Source organism: Lissotriton vulgaris, chromosome 5, assembly GCF_964263255.1.
Source record: "Lissotriton vulgaris chromosome 5, aLisVul1.2, whole genome shotgun sequence".
In the NCBI taxonomy this organism is placed as follows: Eukaryota; Metazoa; Chordata; class Amphibia; order Caudata; family Salamandridae; genus Lissotriton; species Lissotriton vulgaris.
In genome coordinates, this window is record NC_141693.1 from 1,278,077,404 (window position 1) to 1,278,089,867 (window position 12,464).

The following is a 12,464-nucleotide window of genomic DNA, read 5'->3' on the forward strand; positions in this document are numbered from 1 at the left end:
GTAGCAGCATTTTGGATGTTTTGTAGGTGAGGTTTTTGTTTAATCCGGCACAGAGTGTGTTGCCATAGTCGAGTCTGCTGGCGACGATGGCATGAGTAACGGTTTTTCTGTGTTCGAGGGGGATCCATTTGAGCCACCCCCAACTACTGGTTGGGGGGCTGAAGTCCCTTGGATGCTAAGGGTCCTTGGGGGCCAAGAGCCCCGTAAGTCCCACATAGTGGTATTGATGAGAGCTCATCAGAGCCCCGCCCCCTTTCTCCATCATTCTGCAAACACCATTGAAATTCGCTGTGAAAAACAAAGGTTACAGAGATGTTACAGTTAGGAAATAGAATTTTAAAAAACCTTGGACACTGAAAAACCAATGGTTACCATGACGTCATAGTTAAGCTCCGATTTCACTCATACAAAACCAGTGAAATTCAGCAGTTCTAGTTACCTGACTTAACTATAACTTACGCTTACGCAATGCACTGCTTATGACCTCACATATCACATCACTCATGACGTGGTCAGTGACATCCCTGATGACATCTCAAATTACATCACTGATAACATCTTCCACATAACCACTCACACCCCCACAACACCTCTTATATACCCACTCTCACACCCACACAACCACTCAAATACCCATATAACAACACACACTCATCCATGAGACACTAACACACCCACTCATTCACTAATACAGCTACTCACATAGCCACGCAGTCACCCATACAGCTACTAACAGAGCTACCCATTCACCCATACAGCCACTCATACACCCATTCACACATCATGCAAACACTCACACATCCACTCACTCACCTATATAGCCACTCACACAGAAACTTACTGTGCTGTACAGGTACTCACTCCCCCTCACTTATCCCTAAACACACTCATTCACTCACCCATACGTCCACTTACACACCCAATCTCTCACCCATAGAGCCATTCACACAGCCACTCACCCACCCATAGAGCCACCAACAAACTAACTCACTCACCCATATGGCTACTCACACAACTACTCACTCACCCGTAAAGCCCCTCACATAGACCCTCACTCACCCATACACCACTCACTCACGCAGCCACTCACTCATCCATAGAGCCACTCACACACCCGCTCACTCACTAATACAGGCACTCACATCCCATACAGCAACTCGCACACAGAGTTACACAGTCACACAGCCACTTAGATGACATATGATAGAAATAAAATCACTCAGTAGGACAGAAGCAATAGTAATTTAACTAATGCAGTAGGTTGGTTTATAGCTTTAAGTCTCAAAACATTTTTAGAAACACTTACACTCATCGGATGATGTCATCACTATTGTAATTTGAGATGTCATCAGTGATGTTACTGACCATGTCATGAGAGATGTAATATGTGAGGTCATAAGCAGTGCAGTGCGGGGGTGTAAGATATAGTTAGCTCAGGTAACTCTAACTGCTAAATTCCGCTGGTTTTGTATGAGTGAAATCTGACCCTGACTTTAACGTCCCTGTAACTTTGGGGTTTTTTTTTTTAGTGAGAGATATATATGGGCCAATAACATGTTATATATATATATATATACATTGTCAGATAACATGTTATGTAGAGCATCTGTACTATTACACATATTTATTACCACGGGTCGAATTCCAGCTTATTGCACATTACTGCACAACTGGTATGAGAAATACACAGTTTTGTCTCATAGATTGTATGAAACAATTACTTTACATTTTTGTGAGGTCTCTTTGATGTGAACAGCACAAACTAACCCCTTTAACTTTAGTTCTGGTAAAGTATCTTTCATTAAACTAAATGTAATTTAAAAATACCATGACTTTATCATGCATACAGATGCGCACATTACACTATGTTATTGCACTCTCATCTGAGTGCGAACATTCACCACTAGTGGTGGAGAGGATGGTCCATTCCTTTTTTCAGAGAGGTGATATAGGAGCAGCTTACACCAGAAAGGACCTCTGCTCCTCGGTATAATTTTGGAGGGAAACATAACATGTAGACTCAGGGATGGATAGCGCTATATATGTTAATGGGACAAGGGAAAATTGCAAATCTGTCCGTGTCCCCTCCTTAGCCGCTAAAACGATGCCCATGGCACGCACCCATTGCAGTCCCCCATCTACGACTCTCGCCTTCTCACCCTTCTCCAGGTGCACATACAAGTCCACAAGACAAACACATGGAGATCAGATGTGAAGTGAAACAGGAAAAGCTTTTGTTCGGGCGTCAAGAGAGCCCCGGTGCACTGACAGCCCTCTTTGTCTGCTTCACGAGAGCGTCTTTGGACGCAGCGCATTCCTCCCATGCTTTGTCCCTGAGAGCCCGGGGACCTCTCCGTCAGGGGAGGCCTGGCTGGGGAAGGTATTGTACTACGGCTCCGGCAGCCCCGGGGCTGGGGCCTATCTCTCCTGCAGCTTCTTTCTAAGGTTTGATTTACTCTTAGCAATGGCGCTGAACAATGGAGGCCTGCCTGTGCTGCACCTGCCCGGCGAGACCCCTCTGGGCCCCAGGAAGCTCTCAATAAACTGCCTTTCTAAGTCAGGAAAGAAGAAAGTCAAAGGGAATAAAGGCTATGGACATTAAATGCCAAAAACGTATTTGTATATAGTTCGAAATTGGACATTGGTTGACTTGATGTCTCTCGAAAGGAGAAACAGCTGGCAAAGAGTGCAGCCGTCCTCTCACTAGGTGGGGGACAAGAAGCTACACGTTTTTGTGTATCACTCTTAATTCATTTCCATGAAGCTGCATGTGACTCTGCTGAACTTTTTCTGGTATTGACACACCACCCTCCCTGCAATTTTAACGGCAGGTTGGAAAATACATAAAAATTTCCTGTACAATTTTATATTTTTTTTACTGCTTCTGTTTACGCTGTTTGTTGCCTTTGCCACTTTAGGCCTTATTTAGAGTTTGACAGACCGGATACATCGTCAACTCGTGATGTACATCCTGTCCACCTTATTACAAGTGCCACAGGTTATAATAATGCACTTGTAATACTAGATTTACTCCAAGTTTGTGATTGAGTATCCTGGAATCTAAATAAGGCCCTTTGTTGCTTGGCACACTGAAGTGCTGTTCGGGCATCAGCATAGCTCTCACCAATAAATAAATGTACACCAAAGTGAATAAGTTCTTTTACTACTTACTGCCTGTAATGCCGACTGGCATGTAGGGAAGAAACGAAGGATCAGCACTTCTTCCTGTCCGGGGCAAGTTTCTTTATGGTGCCCCAGCTGATCTTTTTCGCGTTGTCACAAAGTATTCTTGAATTAGACCTTTGGCCATGACTTGCCTTTGTGTTTTGGTATGCAGTAACTTGGTGACCTGGGTGAACAAGTGGCGGCTCCTCCGCAATGGTGGAGGAGCGTCGCCCCACTACCTGGCTCAGAGCCAGCAAATGTAAATTAAAACAATGTTCTTGCATCGTTTCAATATACATTAGCCGGCTCTTAGCCAGCGCTGTTGGGAGGGGCCGGGGCCGAGGTATGGGAGGGGGAGGAGGAGTGTGACGTGCACGCACACATACGCACTTAGGTTTTCTCCAGCATAGCTTCATTGAGCAGCCAGGATGGAGAAATCCCACAGACTCCCTGGTCTGAGCCTGGCATCTTTTCTGCCTGCTCAGACCAATTGTCGAGATTGGACAAGGAGTCTGTCCCAGGGGCTGCTGAGACCAGCTATCAGGAAAAGGAGAGGCGACACAAGAAGATGCAGTGCTGGAGCAGCCAGCGGCAAAAGTTATGCTTTCTCGCTGCTGTGGGTGAAGAGCTGTGACACTGACCCTAGTATGTCGTGATCCCAGTTTCCCTACAGTTGGCTTCCTGTGCTTCTTTTTCCAGATCCCAAAGTCACGGTTTATAACGCCAAAAGGTGTTTGCTGAATTTAGTGTCAGTGTCAGAGAAGGCAGTTCAAACTAGCTTTTAGGCATCAGACACTGAGAGGTTGGCGCTTTTACTTTGAGCATACTGCTTTGTTTGGATAGTGTTCTCTGCAGTTTGTCTGACCTTAATGATTTAGAGCTTCCTCGCAAATGAACTGGTGCAATCTCTAGGATTTCTGGCTCAACGCAAGAAGGTTGATGACATGTCTTACTCAGAGATAGAAAAGCCAACCTCTGCTGCATCTGAGAGATAGGAAAATTGGCAACTGTAGCGATTGGCCTGTTGGTCAGTCACAGCATGATATTGACTGACTGAGTGGTTCGGGGAAGAGGATGCATACTCTTCCATTTGTTTGCAGTTCTACTTTAAGCCTGACTTTTAGCAAAGACGGCCTCGTTCAGTATGCTCATCCACAGGTCCATGTACAGTCAGCTTCCCAGCCATGGACAAGAATGGATTTGCACCCTCAGCCACAGGGGTCACTGTTGCACAGGCCTATCTGGCTTTCATCCTGCGTAACTCATCAGTGGAAATAAGGTGAATGAAGAAAAGTGACACCTGTTCCAGTGAGTCAGTCCACCTAAGTAATCTGCTATTTGTAGGACCTGTAGACAGTGCTTACTGTCCTGAAGGTTTGGTACAACCTCAAGGCCCTCACAAGGAACTCGTTGTGAAGGGCATGGGGGGGGGGGGAGGAGCCAGCCTTAGGAATACCAGCATGGTAGAGCAGCCTGTGAGGAAGCAGGGAACATAAAATAAAGGGCAGTGCACTAGTTTCTTACCAATCACTGTCAATGTACAGTTCCAGTTGTAGATTTCCTCCAAACCCTGCAAGCTTCATAGAGAGACCAGACCAGTCTCACAGAAAGGTGCCCAAATAATAATGACAAAGCTTTGCAGTTGAGGTACTGGCCAGAGTCTGGCTGGTGATGACTGAGGACTTGTATCATGTTATAAGATTTACTTTTTTTGACGTGATGAGGCTGCTTCAGACCTCCCAGGCTACACCCCCCGTGGGGATGTCACTAGCTCCTTCTAAAGAACGGTCTCTTGCAGATACACTCACAGTGCGGCAAGTGCCATGCTGTTAAGGCCACATGAGGGCGGGTGTAGCTTGCATCTGCCTCACCCTCCAGTGGGCATCCAGTGCTTTCTTAAGGATCAGGATTCCCACTTCATGAAAATATGTTGTAGCAGGTGAGCTGCTGCTCGTGTTCCTTTACTGCCATACTCAGCACTAACTTGTTCAACTTGTTTGCCTTCTATGTGTTCAAGCAGGGTTAATTTCTTTGTGCATTCTGCATGTCCTCCAAATGCTTCCACAGGTGAGCCCTCTCGGAGGGTCTGCCTTGTCTCCATCTGTTATTGCGCTCTACAGGTTGGAAAAGAAACTGGCAATGTCCCTTCCTTTTCTAAGTACACGGCAGAGAGGTCCCTAAACAACACACTGTCCTCATCCATTGGAGCTAGTGATCCAAAGTGTTCTTAAACTGCAAATCTCCATCATGCACCAGTTTAGTGGTAGGTACTTTTGGGGAGTTTGCACACCTCCACCTCCAGGATCTGCAGTGGTTCATCCTGCAAAGCACTCTTTGTGGGAGCTTGATGTCAAATTGCTCTCAATATTCCATTCATTTGCCTTTGCCTTTGCCTTTGCGTGCATTCTTCCCCTTTTGACTCTGTTGTGGTCCATGCCCTCCCATTCTATATGCATTTTAGTGTTTTCTGACAGTGGCAGCTGGCGTCTACTGAGGTGGGCAAACAAAATTTACAACAAAAGAAAAACACTTACCGCATCATGACGGATGACATCGTCTTCACTCTGACCTCTTCTGCTGGTACTCCATTGCAGGACGCAGCAAACTCTCTAAACCAATCCTGGCCTGCTCACGTGCTGTTATCACACAAGTGAGCATTGACCTGGTTGGTGGGAGTGGCCTCTGTCAGCGCTCCTGAGGGTACTGGGTGCCTGCACTTGCTCTCAATCTAGCTGTCTTAAGACAGCTGGGTTGAGAGATTTAAAGTGCGGATGTCTGGCTGGCTGTCCCAAGAAGTCCGGCCAAAGGGATATGCACACTTTAAACAGTGCAAAGGCAGCACTCTGCCCAACACTCCTCACTCCTGTCACTCAGCAGGCCCCTCCCAGACCTGACGCTCAGTTCAGGACAGGATGATGAAAAAAAAATGGCAATGTATTACTATTTTATTTTTCATCTCTGTGGCTCTTGGGGGAAGTGGGGCGACGCGCCTCCGCCCCAATGGAGGAGCCGCCAGCCATTGTCTGCAATAAAATACATTCAACTCTCGAGGTCACGGACTCAAGAAGGCCTGCTTCCTATAATGAGCATCAACAAGGGAGAAGTGTTCTGTGTTTACACCAGTTTCGTATAATTACACACACTTGCTCGAACCAAGGCTTAAAGTGGATTACTCCACAATAAAGAAAAACTGTTCAGATTTAAGGCTTATTGATGACAGATTTGCTTACCAAGAGCAATGAGTGAATCATATAAAAGAAAAGCTCAGATAATGAAATATGTGCGGGTACACAAAATAGAGGCAGGATAAACACATGCCTTGCTATCTGATCTAGTGACCTTGTTGAAAAGAGGAACCTATGGGGCATATGTACAAGAATTGGCGATAACTATCGCTAACGCTAGTTAGCAGTAGTTTTTTTATCGCCGTGTACCACGGAAAACTATTGCTTTGTTAGCAACATATGTACAAGACATCGCTACATGGCTATAGCTTCAGGAATCAGCGGTAAAAACTGCTGCTAACATTACCATGATGGCGATAGGAATTCCGGCGTTAACTGCCAAAAACCAACTAAAGGCCCATTAGCGGCAAAAAAAGGCACGTTAGTCAGCCCAACATGTTTTTCTTGCCTCTAATGGAAAAAGTAGCCTATCAGTCGACCTACAATAGAAAATAGGCACAAAAAAACTATGAAATGCAGAATGGAGCAGCCAGGGCCAAATGCAGCACACATCAATAACCCCCTCAAGCCACCCAACATCCAGGATGACGAGAATGAGAGCCTGGATGCCTCGCTGGACCTCCGCCTGGAGCTTGGATGCGTTGCTGGACCTGCGCCTGGATGCATTGCTGGGCCTGCATCTGGAGCCTGGATGCCTTGCTTGACCTCCGCCTGGAGCCTGGATGGGTTGCTGGACCTGCGCCTGGAGCCTGGATGAGTTGCTTGGCCTGCATCTGGAGCCTGGATGCCTCGCTGGACCTGCGTCTGGAGCCTGGAGTGGGATTGCAGAGGAGCTGTGGAGTCGATGAGCCATGGCGGTAGACATTGAGGCGCGGCGATCGTCCGTACCTTGTGGTGAAGTCTGGTTGGTCGCATGGAGACTCATTGCTGACCTGTGTCAGAAGACCGCCTTGTGCCCCTTCGAGCTGTGAATGGTAGAGGGGCTCCTGCGCACCAATATAGGGAGGTCTGCATTGCATACTACGATCCACCACTACACCGGGGTGTACTTAGAAGTTTACCAATGGTGGGCAGCACCCCTCTGCTTCACAGGCTGGATGAGGTTGTGCTGGCAGGATGCTGTGGAGGGTGAGGCCCCTGAGCTGCGCCAAACTTGTGTTGCGGGAGCCCTGCAAGTTCACGCCTAAGGGGGCCCTGCTGCATCAACTGCATCGGGTGGTTCACCAGCAGACTTGGCGGTGACTGCTGTACCCACCCTTGTGAAATCCCACCTGGCTGAAGTTCCTGCTGGGTGAGTCACAGATTTGGAGAGAGTTTCGAGGATTGCGCCAAGGTGTCAACGTCCAGGTAAGGAGAAGGTGGGACACCTAGCGGAGGAGGCCCGAGGGTCGAGTCACCCAGGCCTAGCACCAGTAGATGACGCTCCCTGAGTGTCGGCTCATCCGCTATGGTAGAAGAGCTTCGCCCCACTGCTTCCAAGCAGTGCCAGAAGAGGAAAAATGATCACATGATGATAACTCCCTGATGTTATGGTGCTGCGTTTCCGTTGCATAGGGCTGCTCCACTCACGGAGCAGGGCAAGGGCGGAGTGGCAGCCCACTCGAGCGAGCAGTGACTATTTGGACGGCCCGCTCAGGTCACACAAAGCAGTCATGCGCACTGTCCTGTTCGCAATGCAGGCTGCATTACAGCCTGTATGGAGAACATGCCCACAACTCCAGCCCCTGGCTGAACGCCTCATCCCGGCGACAATGACCAATCCCAACGCTGCATTGCAGTGTTGTGATTGACTTTGGGGAGGGAGCATAGCTGCCTACTTCCTGTTCCTGGAAGCAGACTCAGGGGAGCAGGAGCAATGAAGACACGGGACCCGGCCTTGAGGTAAGATTTCTCTCATTTAAATATTTACAATACCCGTTCACACACACCGCCTCAAGACCACGCAGCATCCAGTGTTCTTTCCGGCGTTTCCCACCTCCCAGCTGTCCGGTCCCCCCCGCAGCACTTCTCAATGGGTGCCGCTGTGCTGCCATGCACAGCGGGGGTACCACTGGTGTGCCAAAGGTATCTATGGAGTTAGGACGCATACCATTAGATAGCATTCCATTACAATGCATACTAATACTAGGCATATTGCAACAGTAGGGAAGGTGTTGGATTGCGGAGATGTAAACATTACTATTCCCACTTCAGTGAGTGCAACCCTAAAACTGACCCTTGCACCCCAAAGCGAACCCTAAACCCTAAAATTCATCTTTGAGCCCTCAAAACACACTTAACAAATCATATTTCACCTAAATGCACACCCCAATTTTCATATTTGACCCAAATACACACCTCAATGTTCTTATTTGACCCCAAAGCACACTGCAAAGTTCATGATTGACCCCAAAACACACCCCAAATTTCAGATTTTACACCTTAATACACCACACATTTATCTCCGACACCCAAAACCCATACCCACCCAAAAAATAAAAAATACCCCATTACTGACCTCACAATGCGTTGTAATGGAATGCGATGTAAAGGCACCTGTGTTGTTGGATGTGTGTTCTAAAGGTATTAAGATGTAATGTATGTGTTGTAATGGACATCTCCCGTGCCAAAGGCAGGCTATAGGCAAGCTTGTCTGCATCCGTCTGCTGTAGTTCCGTGGTTCGTGAGTGAGGTTCGATGGTTCCGAACCCGTTCAATAAAGGTCGTCGGAAATAGACGATTTTGGTGTCAGCAGACCGCAAATGACGAGTGTAGTGTGTCTGAGTGTTTTCGCATGAATCGATCAATGGGAACACTCCGTATTCAAGGATTTAGTTCGAACCTTCGGGTTCCATTTTGTGTACAGCAGCCATTTTGTATGGTTGCCCTCACATAGGCCGATGACTGCGGCCGAACGAGTCCTTGAGACATGTATGCCTTAGCTGACTTCTGAATGACCTGGCCGAACTGACTCCTTGCCCGAGGCTGTCCTCGCTGAGCCAGTTCCTTGTTAAGCAGCTGGTCTGATAAAGATCAAAGGGTAGGGCAGGCCCGAGTTTATGGTACACTGCTCCCACCTTTCTATCTTACTTCCAATCTGTTTCTGTTCCTTCCTTTACGACATAATCACTGATTTGGGTTGAGGGTTTTATGATGGGTTTGTCCGGCCTGATCCGACAAGAAACCTGGAATGTGCTTGGTCATTTCTGGTGGGCTGGACAACGGAAAGTGGGATTGTCGTCATACGCTACTTTCAAAATGTTACACTGTCATTGGTCAGTTTGTATGAACCCAATGTTAATTTGGAATGTTGCCTGAGGCTTGATTTTTGGCATAAAGGACCATGCTCCGCTCATTGAATTTGTGCAGTCTCTAGCAAACCACCCGTGTGTGCTTCGTAGATCTCTGTTCCTGGTTGCAGCCAATAAACTTTGGTCTTTGAAGTCATCAAGAAGTATCCTGTGTCTCTGTTTGCCAAGACAGGGGAACTCGAAGGCATCGGGCGTTCTCCCTGATGCCGCTGGGTTCTAAAACCCAGTCCTTCACTGCCCCCGGACCGCACTCAGCACCAAGGACCCTTCCTCTCGGACACTCCACCCCTACAGCGCCAGCACCTGCCTCACCATCAATCCTGGATGCCCCATCGCCTGCCAGGACCAACATCTCACTGGCGCCTACTAAATCACCCGCAAGGACGACCCAACCGTCCAGGTGAAGGCATTGCCATCACCGACAGAAGCACACTCCGACTGACCATGCACTCTAATGACCCAATGGTGACCATGGAACACCTCAGCTTCCAGATCCTGACCAACCCCACCCCCATCCCCTTCGGCACCCCCATCTTCAGGCCCCCCAGGCCATGGACACCCCTTCTCCAATACCATTGTAGACCTCATTGCACACCAGGCTCTCCCATCCACTGACGACATCCAACTCGGTGACCTCAACCTCCACCTGGACAACCCCAGTGACCAGAACACTACCCCCTCCTGGGGTAGCTCCCCAACATCAGACTCAAGCAGCTAGTCATCGCAGCAAGCCACGTAGCAGGACACACTGTCGAGCACGTCTCCTCCGCCATCGGGCCCTTCAACTACAGCCACACCACCGGACTCTCCTGGACCGACCATCATTGTATACATCATGGCTTCACCATGCCCACCGTACACAACCACCATCATCGTCCCTCTTGCAGCTGGATCAAGGCCAATGAAGTACGTCTCGTCAACTCCCTCAGCACCACCACTCCACCAACTCTTACAGAATATGACACTGCAGCACACAACCAACATCGATGGATCTCCAACTGCGCCGACACCCGGGCACCCCTCAAGAACGGCATTGTGTGAGTACCTTACGCCTGCATGATAAGGGTGACACAGGGATAGGCTGGCCCCAAGCATTGCTGGACTTGCGTCATGGTTGTGATGCGACTGCAGCAATAGATGACTTTAGCGCAGCCAGATATGTCAGGATTCTAGATATCTCTGTCATTACTTGCGTCATGGAGCGCTGTCCAGTAAATACAGCGTATCTGTGGTGTCGCAAGAAGGGGGTAGTGAAAAGTGTTGCAACGCTGTCTTGTCGCAGCGCTGCAACACTTTTCATGAGTGAAGCCTAGGAATGCGCACTATCTTATTAATGGTGTGCAGTCCTGCCCTGTAGTTTTGTCGCAGGGCAGCACAGCAACATTGCTTGCAGCGCGGTCCAGCAACAAAATCTGCTGAAATGAGGCCCCAAGGGTTGTCTCAATTTTTAAGACCACCTGTTTTCTGGTCTTAAAAAACTGCCTCTAACTGCAGTTAGAGGCAGTTTTTTTGGTCCTCCAAACTTAAGAAATCCCCTTGTAAATATCACTATGTGGGGTTAGGGGCCGTTTTTGCACGGAAACGCCTCCCTTGCATGTCATTATCGCTAACAGAAGTGGCGATCTTTATAATGGACTTTTTTGCCGGAATACTGGCGCTAACAGAGGTTAGTGGCAGCTTTTACATAAGGTGATAAAAATCTCACTGCAAACCCATCAGAAAAGTGCAGCTAATGCAGCATTAACTCCTTGTACATATGCCCCTACGTTTTTCGGCTTGCAGAACCCAGAGCTGTAGTTCCCAACAGGAGTCGCCCATGGAGTGCAATTAATTACATCTAATTTGGGGTTAATCTTTAACGTAGCCTGACCTTACGACTCGCATTCTTGTGGTTAGGTGTCAGGAAAGTGGTCTCTCCTGACTTTCTGTCTTCTCACAGCTGGGCCTCTATCGTCTGTAGTCCCTCCAGTTGTTGAAGCCAAATTTGCGAGGGATCAGCTCTGTATGCAGTAGGTACTGAGTTTTGTTTTCAGAAATGTTAGTGTAGGCTTAATTTATTTATTTATTTATTTATTTATTTATAAAGTTTTATATAGCGCGAACAAGAACCCAAAGGTTATCAGAGCGCTTTACAAATGGGTGGAAGGAAGGTCGAAAACCCAGACACATATAATTTTCTTGAATCCAGAAGAGAGCTACTCAAAACACAATACTAATTAAATGTACAGTTCCTTAGTAATGGAAGCTAATGCCTGACAATAAAACGTGGTATACCTGCTACTTTAAATATAAGGCATGGAAGAACGACAGACTTTCTCACTAGGGCCATACCGGAGGAGCGTGGCCCGACTGCTTTTAAGCAGTGGGAAGTGGAAACCTAAAACGACAATAACTGCGTTATTATAATTTTATTGGATCTGGAGTGCCCTGTCAATACAATGTCCTTGATGTATTTATCATTTGCTTGCAGATCAGTACTCAGCAAACGCCCTTACACAACACAATGGAGAAAAGTTGAAAATTGGGGAAGAGGAGAGAAATGTAAACAAAATCGTACATGTCTCCCTCTTCAGGTGTTTCTCCTGGCTCACCTTTTCTTGTTTCAGAGCATTCAACTTGATTATAGCATAATACGTGTGTGCCCACTATCATCCACTGACAGATTAACCTTCTCTTCCTTTTAGGTGCTTACTTTCCCAAGCCCCTCAAATTCATAAACAAACAAGATTCAAGGAAATGGTTGACCTATAGAGCCCTGAGGCAGGGTTTGCTTGTTTCCCGATTCCATGCCTGAGAAGATCACCCAGCCAAATGTGTTATTACA

General features: G+C 47.7%; 1 protein-coding gene across 1 annotated transcript in view; it reads left to right on the forward strand.

The window, feature by feature from the left end:
* LGR6 (leucine rich repeat containing G protein-coupled receptor 6) overlaps positions 1 to 12,464 on the forward strand; it is a 483,208-nt gene that overhangs the window by 241,369 nt on the left and 229,375 nt on the right. The window lies entirely within an intron of this gene.